The sequence below is a fragment of the Lampetra planeri genome, chromosome 42 (genome assembly GCF_965212315.1).
Source record: "Lampetra planeri chromosome 42, kcLamPlan1.2.h2, whole genome shotgun sequence".
Taxonomy (NCBI): Eukaryota; Metazoa; Chordata; class Hyperoartia; order Petromyzontiformes; family Petromyzontidae; genus Lampetra; species Lampetra planeri.
Window position 1 is genome coordinate 7,978,159 of NC_136148.1, and position 19,552 is coordinate 7,997,710.

At 49.4% G+C, this 19,552-nt stretch overlaps 7 non-coding genes across 7 annotated transcripts; 4 read left to right on the plus strand and 3 right to left on the minus strand.

Annotated features, from left to right (window-relative positions):
• Positions 1-9,492: 9,492 nt before the first annotated feature.
• TRNAR-CCG (transfer RNA arginine (anticodon CCG)) lies at positions 9,493-9,565 on the minus strand. The gene has a single exon. It is a non-coding gene; the product is annotated as a tRNA-Arg (tRNA).
• Positions 9,566-10,378: 813 nt separating this feature from the next.
• TRNAA-UGC (transfer RNA alanine (anticodon UGC)) lies at positions 10,379-10,450 on the plus strand. The gene has a single exon. It is a non-coding gene; the product is annotated as a tRNA-Ala (tRNA).
• Positions 10,451-10,935: 485 nt separating this feature from the next.
• Positions 10,936-11,008, minus strand: TRNAR-CCG (transfer RNA arginine (anticodon CCG)). Its single transcript has one exon. It is a non-coding gene; the product is annotated as a tRNA-Arg (tRNA).
• A 235-nt stretch (positions 11,009-11,243) lies between these two features.
• On the plus strand, positions 11,244-11,315 carry TRNAA-CGC (transfer RNA alanine (anticodon CGC)). Its single transcript has one exon. It is a non-coding gene; the product is annotated as a tRNA-Ala (tRNA).
• Positions 11,316-18,520: 7,205 nt separating this feature from the next.
• TRNAA-UGC (transfer RNA alanine (anticodon UGC)) lies at positions 18,521-18,592 on the plus strand. Its single transcript has one exon. It is a non-coding gene; the product is annotated as a tRNA-Ala (tRNA).
• A 485-nt stretch (positions 18,593-19,077) lies between these two features.
• On the minus strand, positions 19,078-19,150 carry TRNAR-CCG (transfer RNA arginine (anticodon CCG)). Its single transcript has one exon. It is a non-coding gene; the product is annotated as a tRNA-Arg (tRNA).
• A 235-nt stretch (positions 19,151-19,385) lies between these two features.
• TRNAA-CGC (transfer RNA alanine (anticodon CGC)) lies at positions 19,386-19,457 on the plus strand. Its single transcript has one exon. It is a non-coding gene; the product is annotated as a tRNA-Ala (tRNA).
• Positions 19,458-19,552: the final 95 nt, after the last annotated feature.

A 19,552-nucleotide genomic window follows, 5' to 3' on the forward strand; every position in this document is an offset into this window, starting at 1 on the left:
TAATTACCTCAATTAACATATTTCCGGATAATTACACATTTGGCCAAATTTCATTTGATTATTATTATTTTCACTGAATATTCATAACCCACATATACAACATAATAATTTCACCCACGCACGCATACAACATATCAAAATTTTCATACCCAACATATACAACATAATGGGGGCTCTTGTCCGGGATCTCTCGCAGACAGTTTATGCATGAATTCAGGAACGAATCACTGTTGTGTTAATCAAAGTGTTGTGAACTAACGTTGCCTTGTGATTATAAACGGGGGTATACACGCGCTCTGAAGGGAAATACCAGAGTAGCAGAGTATAACAAAGACAGCTGGGCTGAGATTATTTGCTCGAGTTGAACTGACGCATCCTGTGATACAATTGTTTATAAGTACTCTGAAAAGGAATCTCAAAGTAACTCCTGCCACTTGAGATGATAGGATTAAGAATAATTTTTGAATGGGTGACGGGGTACGGGGAGCTCGTATTAAAACGTACCGACCAATCTGTTACAAAGCAGTACAGTCAGAGAGACATATGGGAAGGGAGCTGTATCGATAACACGAACACACCTCGGGGGAAACTAATTGACTGGATAAAATGTAACAAAGGCGAACACGATGCAAAAGCTGCAGAGAAGGCAGGACAGGACTCATTCCTCCTCACACAGGCATACAGTCAGGGATGGTGGAATAAAGGAAAATTTGGAAAGGAAACAGGAGAGAAATCGTCTCTAATAAACGAGGGAAAATGTCCTCACACCATCGTAAGGGAGGAGAAATCAGGGCTCGCGACACCAGCGGAACTCACAGACGTGGATCCACAGAATAAATATGGAAGTAACATTAAATCACACTCATTCGAGAGAAGGGATGGAGAGATACATATGCAAACAAAAACATGTGAGATTGACAACTTCACAGGTAGAGGGAAGCAAAATGTTAAAGTAAAGTCGACTGGACAGGCTCCACTAAGGGCAGAGGCAAAAACTGAAGGGAAATGGCAACACAAGCGACACGGCACTGGGCGCGCACACAGAAAATGCACACCGCTTAATCACGCCCGACGCAGAACAGATAAAAGTGACAGATTGCCTGATGATAACTTGTTTGATGATGACGCTGACGGCGATCAACTTTCGGAATACTTATTCAACAGTAAAACCCTTAAATTGATGGACAAGGCTCTAGTCAGAATCCCCGATTTTGACCCCCACAATAAGACTATGGATATCCACACACATATCGCGACAGTGGAAGAGGAGGCAATGATTAGAGGGTTGATGAGACGGGATGAAAAAGCGAGTTTGTTGAAACGAAGCTTAAATAAAGATTCTATCCCATGGGTAAAGTCACTACCACACAAGGTTAGAAATGATTTTAAACAACTGAGCCTGGCAGTGATTCGGAAGTTTGGAGAATATTCGACACTCACTGAGGGGTTTTATGCTGTAAAATCGATGACCCAGGGCATGGACCAAGATCCACGTGACTACCTCGTACAATTTAAAAGAGCGTATTACGCAGGCGATGTGAATCAATACCACGAAGGAGATAAAATGTTCAAAATTATGTTTTTTGAATCCTTGAGCCCAGAGATTACAGAAAGGGTGAGAATGGTTTTGAATCCAGAAACCGCATCCTTACGCCGCATAGAGAGCAAGGCGTACATGGCGTGGTTATACAGAGCTAAGAATCATAATTCGGATCCAGAACACAGGGAGAGGGATAAGGAACCCAGCCTCTCAGAGAGGAATAAAAATCACCGAGCAGTCCCACAATGCAGGACGGAGCAAACACGCACGCACACATGGCAAAATAACCCAGAGAGAGGTTGGCACGAGAATGTGAGCGGCACAAAGCCGAACATTCAGGAGAATCGTAGGGGGGAGAGGTTCAGAGCAGAACCATATCAACACCCCATGCCACGACACACACGAGGCCAAAGTTGCACACTAAGATGGCGAGATAACCATCCAGCGGGAAGGTACACAGACTGCGGAGGTATGGATGCGAATATGCAGGAGAATCGTAGGAGGGAGAGGTTCAGAGCAGAACCATACCAACGCCCCATCCCACGACACACGCAAGGTTCAAATTACGCACAGAGATGGCAAGATAACCACCTAGCGGGAAGGTGTTACACAGACCGCGGAGGTATGGATGCGAACATTCAGAGTAATCGCAGGATGGGAGGTCAAACACAATCGATCCAATTCCGACCAATTCCTCCACCGGCTATACCAGGAGGGAATAGAGGAATAACACAGAATGCGGTCCAAAGACATGATAAACAACCCACAGTGAGCGTGAGCGAGCGGCCAACACGCGCCCCACTCGCCGAGATTTTAAACCCGAAACTCAATGAGAAATACGGGCAGGCTGCAAGTGACAGGGCGGGCAGAAACGTGGACAGTACTCCCGTAAATGACGCGCGGATCGAATACAAGGACAAGGTTGCATTGAAGCGTGATCGGACAGTACAAAAACCGACAGCAGGGACACGCCCTGAGGAGCGCAGGCATGAGCCTTTGAATGGAAAATATCCAAGGGAAACCAAAATTTATGTGGATCGGAGTGCTAAAATGGAGACGAATGTCCATGACGTATCGGGAATGGTGTTGGAATCCAACACACTCGTAAAAACAAAGAGGGCAACATTACGAGGGACAGAATTAAACCGACACACTGACTCGGCAAATGTGCATGTAATCGCAGAGAGAGCGAATGCCAGTGATGACGGAATACCGAAGTTGGTTGTGTGCGCGAATTCTGATTATGTGCAGCACAATTTTACACCACACACTCCCACGACGCGAGAGAGTGAGAGGGGAAATTACAAAAACGAACCGGAAAACCGTGATAGAATGATCAAAGTGATAAGTGGTAAACCAGACACTCGGAACTTGGTAAAAAGATTGCAAGGATGTAACAGGAGGGAATTAACGCAAAAATGCGTTCGAAACCGCTACCTAGCGTTTCCCAGGATTTAACAAAAACAAAAAAAATTAATATCCGTCGGAGTTATGAGGGATGAGAACCATGTAACTGGTGATATCGATGTTAAAGTTGATTTCTTTTGCTTATTTCAAATGTAACCTTGTTAAGATTGTGATACATGCGCGCGCTTTGGAAGGAATGCGTTATGGATTAGTACCGATGTTTAACGTTGTGTTTTATTTCTTTTGCTTATTTCAAATGTAACCATGTTACGATTGTGATACATATGCGCGCGTCGTAAGAAATAACCGCCGAGAGTGAGGGCGGCTTATAGATTCATAACACAAAAAAAGGGGCATTTACTTGGTTTGAAAATTCGCCAGTGGCCAAATCGACCCCTGATAATTATTCAAACGGCCGGATTGTTGTGTCTATTTTTTTTAATTAAGAACAATTCAAAAAAATATAATAATATTTTTAAATCTATATATATACCTTTTTTTAATTAATTAATTAAAACAACTCACTTCTCCTCACAAGAACACCAGGAATCCATGAAACATGGAGGGCGGTTAAAATGTTGAGAGTTCGGTCACAAAGAGGTCATGGACATCCAAATGGACAAAAGATGTATGGACTAGCCTCCCAAGACATCTGGAGATATACAGATAAGGGCAGAATAATACCGAAAAGTAGAAACTTAACAAAGATAATTAACCAACAAACAATAATTTTTATTATTATATGTTTCCTACCTACACGACCTTCCAAAAAAATAAAAATAAAAACTAAAGAGTACGAATTCCAGAAAGCTTAAGTGCACAGTACACTTAACCTTAGGACATAAAAAAATTAACTCGGAATAAAACACCAATCTCTGGGGAACTAAACTAATGGGCATATCACACTACGATAATGTGTAACGTGTTTTCCAGGAAATGGCAGCCCTCCTGCTCACGCTCCTGCTAACGTACCTTGCCAAGCTAGAAGGGAGCCAAGGCCTGATGATGCCACCCAAGAATAACCGTAGAAACTATCTTTTTAACGATATCTCCTATAACACGTAGTCAATAGAATAATTTCTCCCTCCCTTATCGTTTTACCTTCCTTTAGAATATTTTTTTTTGTCACATATAACCATGTTAAGTTGTGACACGTACGCGCGCGTTGTAAGGAAATTGCAGCAAAACTTGAGGACAATCGATGGTTCATGATGGAAGAAGGGTATACATTTTTTTAAAAATAACCCGTGGCCATTTGACCACTGGTCATTTTTAAAAGGGCGGCATGTTGTATCCTAACCCTTCTTCCAAACTTGATATTTTTATATATTATCTTTTTACTTGATATATAATGAATGAAAACACCCCAAAGCGCAGCAAACTGCAAAACACCAGGTGTTGTTAAGTGATGAACTGGAGGAGGGCTGGGATGACAGAATTTGCAACCTTGCCTCAAGGATAGATAAATCCAGGGTGAGTGGTCAAACGAAGTGGGTCAGCTCAAGGTTGTGTATACAGGGGAGGGAGCTGATTAACAACCTGCGCGTCTGAACGTGAGGGGGCCTTTGACCTGAAATTAAGAATAACACTCCCAGAGCAGAAGGTTGGATGACCACAGTGAGACGAGAATAAGGGTGTTGTGCCTTTCTCAAGGCTGCAGGCTCAGCTGAACGGCGAGGCTGCGGGGGTCACCAAAAGTTCGTGTTCGCCTAGTTAAGTCGAAAAGCTCAATTATTCTGTATTGCTATTAAAGTAACGTTAAAGTCAGAATTTAACAACAGGGTAGGCTAAAGTTATTGATATTCACACCCACTCCAATTAAACCAGGCCACAAGTTACGCCTACTGAACCATCACCATCATTAAGTCAATATGAAATGTTATTTCCATACCTTAATATACAACTCGACCCAAAGCATATGACAATCAGAACCTTCCTAAGTCAAAATTGAATCGCACCCAGACAGGAGCGAATAGTCGATATAAGGTTGAAGAGGGTATGAACAATAAGAGCGCGGCGAACTGCAAACGTAAGCAAAAGCCGGGAACGACACCAACCCAGCGACACCAGCCAGCAACAGCGAGTCGGGCTTCGACAGGCCATAAAAGTAGGAATAATAACTCCCGGGGTCAGGGGACATCAGAAGAAGCAAGCAGACAAAAACCAGAACTGACTCCAAGGTTCAACCGCCCTCACCTACAAGGAGTGACGGAAATTAATGAGGCCTTGAGTTAACGGCGTCAGCTGGACAGCAACAACAACGGCGAGCAGAGACAGAGTGAGGCAAAGACTGCGAGGCTATGAAATGCAACTTCATGTCAGTAAAGCCGACCAACAAGTTAAGTTAAAGACATCACAATACATAATATCGTACATAACATCAATGTTAACGCTATTCACCGTCAACTATATTCCGCTTATATAACCATGCAGACACCAAGGAATACGAATTCCTAGGATCAAGAAACTTACCCCTTAACCTAAGGTATCGGAAATAAATTAATAATAATAAGCCTATGCATGAAAGACAAAAGTAAAACTTATGAAAAGCCAGGATAGCGGGATAAATCACCACCAGGTCAAAATAAAATACATAATAAAAGAGCGATGTTAAACCCAGGGTCGGAGAGAAAGGGAGATCCCGGCCGTCTTTGTATCCCCGCAGCGCGGGATGGGAGTGTGTATGTGCTCGGGGAGGCACCTCCACTTGGGTCAAGCACCACGATGGGAAACGACACACCTTAGGCTACATACAGAATCATAACTGGGAAATGGTAAGGGACAAATGTTAATTTAAAACTTTTTAACCATGTCTGTGTGCGTCTGTGAGGGTCGGAGGGAGTGTGCCCCTCCCTCCAGGTCGTGCAACACGGACAGAGACGCCTGTGAGACGATTTGTAACGTCTGTGTTTTGGTTCATGAAGAAGGCCAGACAAGAGATAATATTGCACCCAGACAGAGAGACGATTTCGAGGCAATTTGTAACATCTGATTGTTTGCTCATGGATTTTATGGAGGGAGTATGACAACGGAAAATACCGTGGGTGATGCACACAAGGACACACGGACGTACGGACACACACATGAACACACCTACACACGGACAAATCCTGACACAGTAAATCAAAAGAAACCCCGCCTTGTGGGCAGGGTCCAAAGGGATTTTTCGGCATAAAAGAAAGGACTCTGAGCATTGGAAACCAGTTCGACCAGGAGAGTCAACTCATCACGAGTTCGACCAGCGGGTCGGCTCCGGAGCGAGCTCGACCGAACGGGTCGGCTCGACTCTTCAGCTTCTGGGACTCAGCCGAGTTCAGCCGGCTCTCGGGGCTCGACTCAAGCGGCTCCCCATCTCCTCTGCAGGCGGGCAAGACCCGCTTGACAGCTCAACTCGGCCGCGTGGGCCAACCTCTGCCGAGTCGAAGGTCTCTGCTGGCCGCCAGCGTCGCGGTTTGGCGACGAGGTGACGACCAACACTGCACGCCAGGAGCGAGCTGTGGGCGCCACCTACCGACCGAGCATCCAAACCAAATTCCCCACGGCGACAGAGTAGCGACTAATATGTATGACGCGCACCGCCCCCTCACCACACGACCACCAGGCGTCTGTTTGACATAAAGAACCGACTCCGAACACTGACTATTGAAGACAACTCTTACCACTCAAACCCACTCGAACCCATAAGCCGTCCGTGGCTGTGAAGAAACACTCGAGACCGAGTGATGGTCATCCGTCGTTTATAAGAGTATTCGTAATTTTATCTTTAATATTTAGTGGGCTGTACTCTTAATCGCATAAATTCCCAACAGATCCATCAATACGAATTGATTCTTGGCACCTCCTTCCGCCGAGCAATGCTCACGTGGGGAGTGGTGGCCCACCAGATCCTTAACAGGTGATCTGGTCCCCAATTAGTAAACTCTGTATAAGATAACGATCTTCGGAAAAGGAGCCGTCGCAGGCCTTTACTCCGAGCCATTCTGTTGTCAGATAACCTGCCGATGTATCTGTTGAGATTGGTGCCTTTAAGAATAATAACTGTTTTGATTGTGTTTTTTTTTTATCGCCGTATAATCTTTCAAGTATCTTTCATGCATTAACGTTAAGGTTTTCTTAGCATAGTATTTGCATGTTTTAACGACTCTCTCTCTCACTAACAACCATCGCGTTATGCGGGATCTATGTGCCGTTGTCAAAGTGAAATCAGACAATCGTTGGTGATACTGTATTGATGCCGTATTGACGTTCCGAGATTGAGAGTTCGCATACTATATCATAGTTGAGGTTGAATTAGTAATAAATTGATTAATACAGAAGTGGTTGTGTGATTCTTTCCTGAAATTTATGCATAAGATCTGCTTCTGCGTTGAGATCTGAACTTGGTGACCTTAATAAACACACTAACACGTACTCAGTAAATGTTAAAGCGATAACGGGGTGAACCGGGGACCTAAAAAAATTAAGCGAGAATGAGACGAACCTAGACAACGATGCCGAGTTAATCTAAGTTAATCTTGCATACTTACACCACACCTGCATAACTGCATACGATTAATTGCCGTATTCCGATCGATAACCCACCCTCGTCACCGAGGCGGGGTCTGGTTATCATAACGACTTGCATTATCATAATTACACCACTCGCATAATTACTACGATTACCTCTCGAATTGGCATAATTAAATGTGCATAATTACCTCAATTAACATATTTCCGGATAATTACACATTTGGCCAAATTTCATTTGATTATTATTATTTTCACTGAATATTCATAACCCACATATACAACATAATAATTTCACCCACGCACGCATACAACATATCAAAATTTTCATACCCAACATATACAACATCAGGCTCCATCTCCGGGTATGCGGCCATTGCCAGCTCCAGTACCGCGCCCCTATACGCCACCGGAGACTCCTCGGGTGCGCGTTGTCGTTGCACAAACCGGCGATGAGCATCATCCGGCGGCTCGTAAGCGTCTGCCATTTCGTCGAACACACCACGCAATGTTTTCTTCTTCGCGGCTTTTATAGAGCGAAAGAATCTAACGGACTCATCATCAAGGAGAGTCAGAAGAACTTCTAATGCCTCGGCGTCAGTCCACCTCGCCGAGCGCACCGCTGCAAAAAATCTGCAGGCGAACGCACTCCAATCGCCCCCGATGGAGAATTCCTTGACAGTCGTTAGGTGACGGCTGCGACGCCTTGGCGCATTCCCTCCAGCCGCTGACTCTTCCGGTGGCATGTTCAACATGGCGTCGCAGCGTGGTGTCGACAAGATGGCGGCCTTCCGTCGCGGAGGGCCCAAAATGGCGGCCTCCCGCCTTTCGTCGTGCGCCACGCCCAAGATGGCGTCTTCGTGCCGCGTGGCTGATGGCGTCGACATTGAAGACAACCCGGGCTCCTGCGGACCACCAACATCGCCTTCCGACGCCGTCCTCGGCATAACGAGCGCACACAACTGTGCAAGCACGTTCTTGAGAGTTTCAAGTTGCTCCGCCATCTGACTCCATCTCAAATCCGCGTCCTTTGGTGCAGACTGGTCCGCCGACGCGGCGACATCTTGGACCCCTGGACCCGCCCTCGTCCCAGCACGGATCTCCTCCTCTGCCGGAGTCGGGTCCGCCGCAGGAGGAAGGTCATCGTCGTCGGAAGATGAAGCCGATGCCGAAGACGGAATATTCTTTTTTCTCAGTTGTTTACCCATACCGTTACACTTCTAACAACAGTGTAATAAAAGACTCGGACGCTTCTCTCTGTCCTGTGTCCTTTATTTGGGTTCGATCTCTTTTCCCTCACGGTACTCCCCTATATACTCTCCACTCTGCAGCCCCAGGCTGCTGTCGCTCACGTAGCCCAACTCCCTCCTAGCAGCCCCGCTGCTGTCACGTCTTGCAGACCCCTGCTGCCCGACTCCTCCCTTGCAGACCCGCTGCTCTCCGCAGCCTCCTCGCTGCTCCTCCTGCCCCGGGGTCGGTCACCGTTGGCCGACGGTGCCGATCCTCGTGGCTCGGGTGTGTGGCGACCTCGCCACTCTCTCCTCACCCTTCGCCCTGCGTGGCCTCTCACTTTCTCAGTCCCCGATCACTCCCGACTGCTTCGGGTTACCCCCCTTATAGACCCTTACCCTCTCCCCCACGTGACGTAACTCCTCCCCCCATGAGGTCACTTCCGGGAGGTCGTTTATGCCCGCATTACACAATGAACAGCACTACAATCAAGGTGTCGTCGATTAGAGTTAACATATTTACGGAACTTAGCAAGGTAATTAGACTTGATACCGGATGATGGACTTCTAAATTCGAGCAGTGCGTGGAATAAGCTGATAGAAAAGTGGTGGTCGAACGGAGTGTGTGAGACGAAAATCAGTCTGGAATCCTCATGGCAGAAGGATAACTCAACGAGTGGAATTATATCAGGATACTTGGGAAATTTTCTTTATGAGTGGAGAGGTAATTTATGCATAGGTAATTGAATGGGAAATCAACTTGTGATTTGAATAAGAAATATGATCGTTGAATTTTTACCAAAACACTAAAGACCCAGATGGGACTCGAACCCACAATCCCCAGCTCCGGAAGCTGGTGCCTTATCCATTAGGCCACTGGCCCACATTCATCGAGCCCTGTGTTCTTTGTGATGACCCCTAATGTGGATGAGATGTCACTTTCAAGGTACTCAGAAGTAGCCCAGGTAATGCTTGCTTCCAAGTGCCGCTATCTAACAAACGGGAAAAGGAAAAGATCTGCGAGATTTCCGAGTAGATTCTTCAACTCCGGCCATGACCCCGATAGCCCCCTTACACAACGAGGTCACGTTACTGGGATCAGACTGAGCCAGCGTAGTGGGGATGTAGCTCAGTGGTAGAGCGCACGCTTCGCATATTATGAGGCCCCGGGTTCAATCCCCAGCATCTCCATGTCCGCATCTTTTATTTAATTCATGTTTTAAACAAAGGTTGAATTTTAAAATGAATTGTCTGTGTCCATGTCCCTGTAATAAGGGTGCACGTTAACTTTCGTAAATATTACCCTACATGAACGAAATCTTAGGATTAATGTGTGTTAATATACCCAACTTGCTATTTTTAAAACTCACGATGTACACAGTGATCAAATTGTTTATTTAAACATTTGGAGATGAAAACAAGTGCTTAAAAGTATCCAGAACACTTTTATTTCCGAATTAAATACTTCCAATAATAAATAAATTGGGAAAGCATTATAGTATCCATCCTCCACATGTATTCTAGTTATTTCTTTCAGTTTAAAAGAAACACATTTTGCTTGGACTCTGTGCAGACTCGATGGGTACAAGTCCCAGGGCCAACAGGAGAGTGAGTGGGGTGACAAGAGAGAGAAAGAAGCTGATGACAAAGTTTCACCCCATACCTAGGTGGAACTGCGCCCAGGTAGAAACGGAATGGGGATGTAGCTCAGTGGTAGAGCGCACGCTTTGCATGTGTGAGGCCCCGGGTTCAATCCCCGGCATCTCCACGCAGTGACATTTTGCCAGTGGCCAATTTTACTCGAAGGAACATGCGTGGCCTGGACAAAACGCCAACTTGTTTTGATTTGTTATGATTGCTGAGCACAGATCCAGAAGCCCAACATGTCATCCGTTCAGCAATGAACAGCACTAAAATCAAGGTGTCGTCGATTAGAGTTAACATATTTACGGAACTTAGCAAGGTTATTCGACTTGATACCGGATGATGGACTTCTAAATTCGAGCAGTGCGTGGAATAAGCTGATAGAAAAGTGTTGTGACCTGCCGAGTGGTGGTCGAACGGAGTGTGTGAGACGAAAATCAGTCTGGAGTCCTCATGGCAGAAGGATAACTCAACGAGTGGAATTATATCAGGATACTTGGGAAATTTTCTTTATAAGTGGAGAGGTAAATTATGCCTAGGTAATTGAATGGGAAATCAACTTGTGATTTGAAGAAGAAATATGATCGTTGAATTTTATCAAAACACTAAAGACCCAGATGGGACTCGAACCCACAATCCCCAGCTCCGGAAGCTGGTGCCTTATCCATTAGGCCACTGGGCCACATTCATCGAGCCTTGTGTTCTTTGTGATGACCCCTAATGAGGATGAGATGTCACTTTCAAGGTACTCAGAAGTAGCCCAGGTAATGCTTGCTTCCAAGTGCCGCTATCTAACAAACGGGAAAAGGAAAAGATCTGCGAGATTTCAGAGTAGATTTTTCAACTCCGGCCATGACCCCGATAGCCCCCTTACACAACGAGGTCACGTTACTGGGATCAGACTGTGTCAGCGTAGTGAGGATGTAGCTCAGTGGTAGAGCGCACGCTTCGCATGTGTGAGTCCCTGGGTTCAATCCCCAGCATCTCCATGTCCGCAGCTTTTATTTAATTCATGTTTTAAACAAAGGTTGAATTTTAAAATGAATTGTCTGTGTCCATGTCCCTGTAATCAGGGTGCACGTTAACTTTCGTAAATATTACCCTACATGAACGAAATCTTAGGATTAATGTGTGTTAATATACCCAACTTGCTATTTTTAAAACTCACGATGTACACAGTGATCAAATTGTTTATTTAAACATTTGGAGATGAAAACAAGTGCTTAAAAGTATCCAGAACACTTTTATTTCCGAATTAAATACTTCCAATAATAAATAAATTGGGAAAGCATTATAGCATCCATCCTCCACATGTATTCTAGTTATTTCTTTCAGTTTAAAAGAAATGTAATGCGGGCGAAAGCGACCTTCCGGATGTGACGTCACGAGGAGGCGGAGCCAGGTGACGTGGGTGAAAGGTAGGGGGTCCTTAAGCGGGTAAACCGGAAGGAGAAGGCAGTCAGGGTGTGAATGGAAAGGTGTGGGGCCACGCGGGCGTACGAGCCGAGGGGGCACCGTCAGAAGCGGGAGCCAACCCTGGGAACAGTAGGGAGCTACTGGGAGGTGTGAAGCTGCAGATAGAGATAGGCAGTGAGGCTGTGTGTGAGGAGCAGCGGGGTGGCTGCCAAGAGTCGCAGGAGCGACGAGAAGGAGACAGCACGAGGCTGTCAGAGCTGCAGCAGGAACAGCCAAGAGAGCTGTGTGAGAGTACAGCAGCGGAGCTGCTGTGGGGCTGCAAGAGCGACAAGAACAGCAGCGGGGCTGCTGATGTGGACTGGAGTGACATCGGAACCAGCACAGAGAGAATAAGAGAGACAGCCGTGTGGGAACGCAGTACGGACCGAATAAAGGACACTGAGCCAGAAACCGTGGTCAAGTCTTTTATTACACTGGGGTCAGAAGTGAAACGGCATGTCTAAGCAAGTAAGGAAGAAAATTCCCCCGGCGCCAGCATCGGCTTCTTCGTCCGACGACGACGAATTCCCTCCGACCACGGATTTTGCTGGGGTGGTGGAGGAGAGCCCTGCTGAGGCGAGCACGGGGACGGGCGTGGAAGATGTCGGCGCGATGGCGGGTCCGTCAACAACATCGGACGCTGAGCAAAGATGGCAACAGGTGGCAGAACAACTGGAGACACTCAAGGACGTCCTGGCGCATCTGTGTCACCTCGTTACGCCAAGGACGACGATGGAACGAGAAGGTGCTCCACGGGCCGCCACGTTGCCTGCCCTGCCGCCGCCATTGGCCACGCGGCAAGAAGACGCCATCTTGCGCGCTCCGCGGCGCCAAACCGCCATCTTGGCCACGCCGCGGGCCGACGCCATTTTGAATTTACCTCCACAACAACCATCATTGGAAGACGGCGTAAAGAGGAGTCGGAGTCGCCACCTTACTACAGTTAAGGAATTCTCTATCGGGGGCGATTGGAGCGCTTTCACCTGCCGATTTTTGGCGGCGGTTCGTTCAGCAAGATGGACCGATGCGGAGGCCTTGGAAGTGTTGCCGACTCTACTGGACGACGAATCTGTTCGATTTTTCCGTTCCATAACGGCCGATAAGAAGAAGACTTTATGTGGAGTTTTTGAGGAAATGGCCGACGCCTATGAGCCACCTGACGACGCGCATCGGCGATTCGCTCAACGACAACGAGCACCCGAAGAATCGCCCGTGGCGTTCAGGGGTGCGGTGTTGGAGCTGGCCATGGCAGCATATCCTGACACGCCACAGGATCTGCTCGAGCCCCTCATATTGGGAAAAATGCTGGAGCTGTCTCGGGATCTGGGGATCCCCATGCCTGTGTGTGGGCATGAGAAGCTCACGTCCCGAGCGGCAGCAAAGTGTCTGGATGCGCAGTTTAATCTCCGTCGCTGGAAGCAAGTGGCGGCATGGACGGGTGGGCCCGTCAAGGAAGGAGGCGCGATGGGGTGGGACCCCACAAGGGCGATCTATGTGCCGGATGAGCGGGGTCCACAGGAGCTGACGGCTGCCTCCTCTCCATGGCCGGGACGCGGAAGGCCGGGGCCGCGCGCTACGCCATCGGGACGGGGCCGCCGGGATGCAGGACCTGCGCTTCGGCGCAACGAGGCCGATTGCTTCCGCTGCGGCCGTAGGGGCCATTACGCCAAAGATTGCTGGGCCCGCTTCCCGGGTCCGCCGCAGCAGGAGCCCACAACACCGGACAAGCCGACCAAGGAACCTCCGAAACAGGCATGTCGGCACGCACCAGACACTCGGCAAGGCTTTACACCTCACCCACCACCTGTGTTGCGCGATCCTATTGTTGTTGTTAAAGAAAGGCCATCGACGGGGCCTTGTCATTCAGTTACGCAGTGGCGCAAATTGGCACGGAGAGTTGTCGCGGCCGCTACGGGTTCGTCCACTGTACCGGGGTCCATACAAGGTGTGGACGTGCGCATTTTGGTCGACTCGGGAGCGTCTGCGACTATTATATCGGATGTCATTTTCCATCTGTTGGGCATTCCGCCGGGGGCTGTGCGTCCGGTTTATGGGTCTTGCGTCGCTGCAAACGGGGGTAGTATGGGGATTGTGGGCCAGGTGGATGCTAAGATATCTATAGGGGATGTGTCGGCTTCGGGCGTTGTGTTAATATCGAGATCTTTGGCGGTTCCTTGCTTACTAGGCACGGATTTTTTGGCTAAGATGCCCATTTTGATTAAAATCAATGAGAATTGTATTGAATTGCCGGGGGGCCGTCGAATCTCGTTTCTGCCGTCGCCCTGGGGGCGACCTGCTTCGGCCGTACAGGTGCAGGCGCTGTCCGTCGCATCTGTGGACATCCCACCTGGTTCACAGATGCTTATACCCTTGCGGTATCGGAAGCCCCTGCCCAATCGGCTAGGAGCATTAGGGGTCTTGTTGTCACCATCCGTCACGATAACAACGGGATTGGCGTTAGTTGGGGCACAGACCATCGTCCGGCCGGATCAATTACCGGTTTTACAGGTGCTTAATGCGGGGGTGGAAAACATCCGTGTTCCGGCCGGTACGGTTGTGGCACATGCCACTACGGCGTTCGCGACGCACGATTGTCCGCATCGCCGAGGAGTGGTCGCTGGTGTTTCCGAGCCAAGGGGTTCGGATAATCGTTGGATCGCTACCTTATGTGACGAAAATTCTTCCCTGTCCGTGGGGCAACGTGATGCGCTGCGTAAATTGTTGCTGACGTATTCGGATGTGTTCAGCTCCGACGATTTGGATTTGGGACGCACATCGTTGCTTTCCCATCACATTGAGACGGGCGACGCTGCCCCTATTCGGTTAAATTCGCATCGGATGAGTCCAGCGGAGCGAGAACACGTTCGGGGGGCGGTGGAAGACATGTTGGCTGCGGACATTATATCGCCATCTAACAGCCCATGGGGCGCTCCTGTGGTCTTGGTTAAGAAAAAGGATGGCAACTTGAGATTTTGTGTCGATTTCCGGAAATTGAATAAGATATCGGTGGCAGATGCGTACCCCCTGCCGCGTATGGACGACTCCCTTGACGCATTGTCGGGGGCTAAGTTCTTTTCCACACTGGACCTCTCTTCGGGATTTTGGCAGCTTCCCCTTGACGAGTCCTCACGGGAGAAAACCACATTCCGTACGCCGCAGGGGTTATTTCAATTCAACTGCCTCCCGATGGGATTGAATGCGGCCCCTGCTACGTTTCAAAGATTGATGGAGCTCGTTTTGACGGGGTTGCAGTGGGAGACGTGTCTTATATATTTGGACGATATTATTGTGTTCAGCCGCACATTTGAGGAACATTTAACGCGGCTGGAGTCAGTGTTCACGAGGATGCGCTCTGCCAATTTGAAATTCAAACCAAAGAAATGCCACCTACTGCAACGGTCCGTCCGTTATTTGGGGCACATTGTGAGTGCCGAGGGGGTGTCCACGGACCCGGAAAAGACGGCGTGTGTCCGGGATTGGCCGACTCCGGCCTCTGTGGGGGATGTTCGACGGTTTTTGGGATTTGCCTCGTATTACCGAAGATTTGTGCCGGGGTTTGCGACGATTGCGAGGCCCTTGCATCTCCTTACGGGTAAAGGACGGAAATTTGTTTGGGGAGAGCCGGAAGAGGCGGCCTTTCGGAGTCTGCGTGATCTATTGGCTACGGCCCCGACATTGGATTATCCCGATTTTGATCGCCCTTTCATTCTCGATACGGACGCGAGTGACACAGGTATTGGGGCGGTATTATCACAGTCTAAAGGGGGCGTAGAGCGCGTCGTGGCGTATGGTAGCCGAGTCTTGTCGCCTGCGGAAACACGCTACTGTGTCACTCGTAGAGAACTTTTGGCGGTTGTTTTTTTCCTACGGCAATTTCGACCGTACCTTTACGGTCGTTCTTTTATTGTGCGTACGGATCATGCGGCCTTGCAATATGCACTTAAAATGGACCAGCCATCGGGACAGTGGGCACGTTGGTTGGACACGCTGCAGGAGTTTTCCTTCCAAATTCAACATCGGAAGGGAGTGCGCCATGCGAACGCTGACGCACTTTCCAGATTACCAGGGCGCGCCCCTTGTAAATGTGCGTCGGTGACGCATAGGTGTTCGCCGATTCTCAACCCCCCTCAGCCGCTCACGTTGGCCGTCGGGAAGTCGGATACTCCGATGGAACCGGGACCGACTGATGGGGTTTTGAATCTGCCGCGGTCTGTCTGGATTCGGGAACAGATGATGGACGAGTCGTTGTTGTCCATGCGGAAGCGGTCTATGAGGGACAAGGGGAGTCCGAGTTCGGCTGTGGGGCCGCGAACCGCTCTCCGAGATGGTCTGCTTATGTGGCAAGAAAGGTTCCAGGAAAGCTGGCGTGTGGTGGTACCAACGTCCTTGCGATTTGAGTTGATTAGAACTCTCCATTGTGACACACTATTGCATTTAGGGGTGCAGAAGACCTTGTTGACGTTACAACGTCATTATTTTTGGCACGGCATGGCGACAGATGTCGTAGGGCACGTGCGCGCGTGCCCTGAATGTGCCCGGCGTAAGCCGCCTAAACATCCTTACGTGCCGCCTCTCCAGTCGATTCAGGTGTCTCGAGTCAATGAATTGGTGGCACTGGACATATTGGGACCCTTCCCACCATCGGCGAGGGGAAATAAATATTTGCTGGTAGGGGTTGAGTATCTCTCCCGTTGGCCGATGGCCTGGCCGTTGCCCGATCAGTCGGCCGCGGCCATCACCGACGCCTTTTTGTTTGGGTACATTATGGACAAGGGGGCGCCGGAGAGACTCCTCACGGACCAGGGCCGAAATTTCTCTTCTAAATTATTGGCTGAAGTGTGCGCAGGCCTTGGGACTAAGAAGATACGGACATCTCCATACCATCCGCAGACGGATGGTATGGTTGAGCGGCTGAACAGGACATTGTCTGCCATGCTTTGCCATACTGTGAGTGAACAGCAATCGGATTGGGATCTGCACATCCCCGGAGTGCTTTCGGCGTACAGGATGACGCCCCATGCGGCTACAGGGTATTCGCCGTTTTACCTTATGTATGGTCGGGAAAACGTGCCTCCGGTGGATGTGCAATTGGGTACTGGGGTGAAGGGACCTCGTAAACCACTCCCTGAATACATTCAGGACACGGTTCGCCGGGTTACGGAGGCGCGGGAAAACGCCCGCGTGGCTACGGCCAAAGCCCAGGCCCGGAACGAGCGGTATGCTCGGCGGTCTGAGGGGGGGTGCCCCTGGAAGGTGGGAGACCTGGCCTGGCTCCATTGCCCGCAGGTGCGGCCGGGGACCTCTCCTAAATTGCACAAACCTTGGCATGGTCCTGTGCGCCTCATTGAGGTTCCCAATCCACAGTCGGCGCGCGTTCAGTTTGGTTCTCGCCGTTGGTTTGTTCATACGTCGCGGTTGAAACCATATGTTGCTCCCCTACGTGATGCGTCATCTCCCAATGTTGCCTTGCCGGGGTCTGTTGCTGCTGACTCTGACTCTTCCCCGCCTGCGTCCATTGATCTTGCTAGAGCGCCTGTCGTACCTGTTCCAGACAGGCCGACCGTGACACCGCGGGGGAGGAGTGGGCCTGTTCGGAGGGCGCCTGCCAAGGCTGCGGGACCTTCAAGCCCGGCGACCCTTCCGACCCCGCTGCAGGCGCATTCGCGGAATATGACCAAGACTGATTCGTCAGGGACACGAGATGTCGGTGGACTTCCAATCGCAGCAGGGGAATTACCCCCTGTCATTTCTCGTGTTCCATCGCGTCCCCGTTCTACAAGTGGGCCGCCGACCGTCCGGGACGGGCCGGCGACCCGCACTCGTTCCAAATCGCTTACGTTTCGTTGATTGTATGTTGTTATTGTTCTTGTTCTTGCCGTCGTATTTATCGCATGCTTTCGTACGTTCGTCGATGTTACTTGTGTGTTGTTCTTATTGTTATATTGCATGCTTAGTGTCCTTTAAGGGGGAAGGTCGGTTCACCGCATTACGCTTTGGTGTTGTTCAGCCGAGGTCGGCTGGGTTTTTTCTATGGGGGAGGGTGGTGTAATGCGGGCGAAAGCGACCTTCCGGATGTGACGTCACGAGGAGGCGGAGCCAGGTGACGTGGGTGAAAGGTAGGGGGTCCTTAAGCGGGTAAACCGGAAGGAGAAGGCAGTCGGGGTGTGAATGGAAAGGTGTGGGGCCACGCGGGCGTACGAGCCGAGGGGGCACCGTCAGAAGCGGGAGCCAACCCTGGGAACAGTAGGGAGCTACTGGGAGGTGTGAAGCTGCAGATAGAGATAGGCAGTGAGGCTGTGTGTGAGGAGCAGCGGGGTGGCTGCCAAGAGTCGCAGGAGCGACGAGAAGGAGACAGCACGAGGCTGTCAGAGCTGCAGCAGGAACAGCCAAGAGAGCTGTGTGAGAGTACAGCAGCGGAGCTGCTGTGGGGCTGCAAGAGCGACAAGAACAGCAGCGGGGCTGCTGATGTGGACTGGAGTGACATCGGAACCAGCACAGAGAGAATAAGAGAGACAGCCGTGTGGGAACGCAGTACGGACCGAATAAAGGACACTGAGCCAGAAACCGTGGTCAAGTCTTTTATTACAGAAACACATTTTGCTTGGACTCTGTGCAGACTCGATGGGTACAAGTCCCAGGGCCAACAGGAGAGTGAGTGGGGTGACAAGAGAGAGAAAGAAGCTGATGACAAAGTTTCACCCCATACCTAGGTGGAACTGCGCCCAGGTAGAACCGGAATGGGGATGTAGCTCAGTGGTAGAGCGCACGCTTTGCATGTGTGAGGCCCAGGGTTCAATCCCTGGCATCTCCACGCAGTGACATTTTGCCAGTGGCCAATTTTACTCGAAGGAACATGCGTGGCCTGGACAAAACGCCAACTTGTTTTGATTCGTTATGATTGCTGAGCAGAGATCCAGAAGCCCAACATGTCATCCGTTCAGCAATGAACAGCACTACAATCAAGGTGTCATCGATTAGAGTTAACATATTTACGGAACTTAGCAAGGTTATTAGACTTGATACCGGATGATGGACTTCTAAATTCGAGCAGTGCGTGGAATAAGCTGATAGAAAAGTGTTGTGACCTGCCGCGTGGTGGTCGAACGGAGTGTGTGAGACGAAAATCAGTCTGGAGTCCTCATGGCAGAAGGATAACTCAACGAGTGGAATTATATCAGGATACTTGGGAAATTTTCTTTATAAGTGGAGAGGTAAATTATGCATAGGTAATTGAATGGGAAATCAACTTGTGATTTGAAGAAGAAATATGATCGTTGAATTTTATCAAAACACTAAAGACCCAGATGGGACTCGAACCCACAATCCCCAGCTCCGGAAGCTGGTGCCTTATCCATTAGGCCACTGGGCCACATTCATCGAGCCCTGTGTTCTTTGTGATGACCCCTAATGAGGATGAGATGTCACTTTCAAGGTACTCAGAAGTAGCCCAGGTAATGCTTGCTTCCAAGTGCCGCTATCTAACAAACGGGAAAAGGAAAAGATCTGCGAGATTTCAGAGTAGATTTTTCATCTCAGGCCATGACCCCGATAGCCCCCTTTCACAACGAGGTCACGTTACTGGGATCAGACTGAGCCAGTGTGGTGGGGATGTAGCTCAATGGTAGAGTGCACGCTTCGCATGTGTGAGGCCCCGGGTTCAATCCCCGGCATCTCCATGTCTGTGGCTTTTATTTAATTCATGTTTCCAACAAAGGTTGAATTCCAAAATGAATTGTCTGTGTCCATGTCCCTGTAATAAGGGTGCACGTTA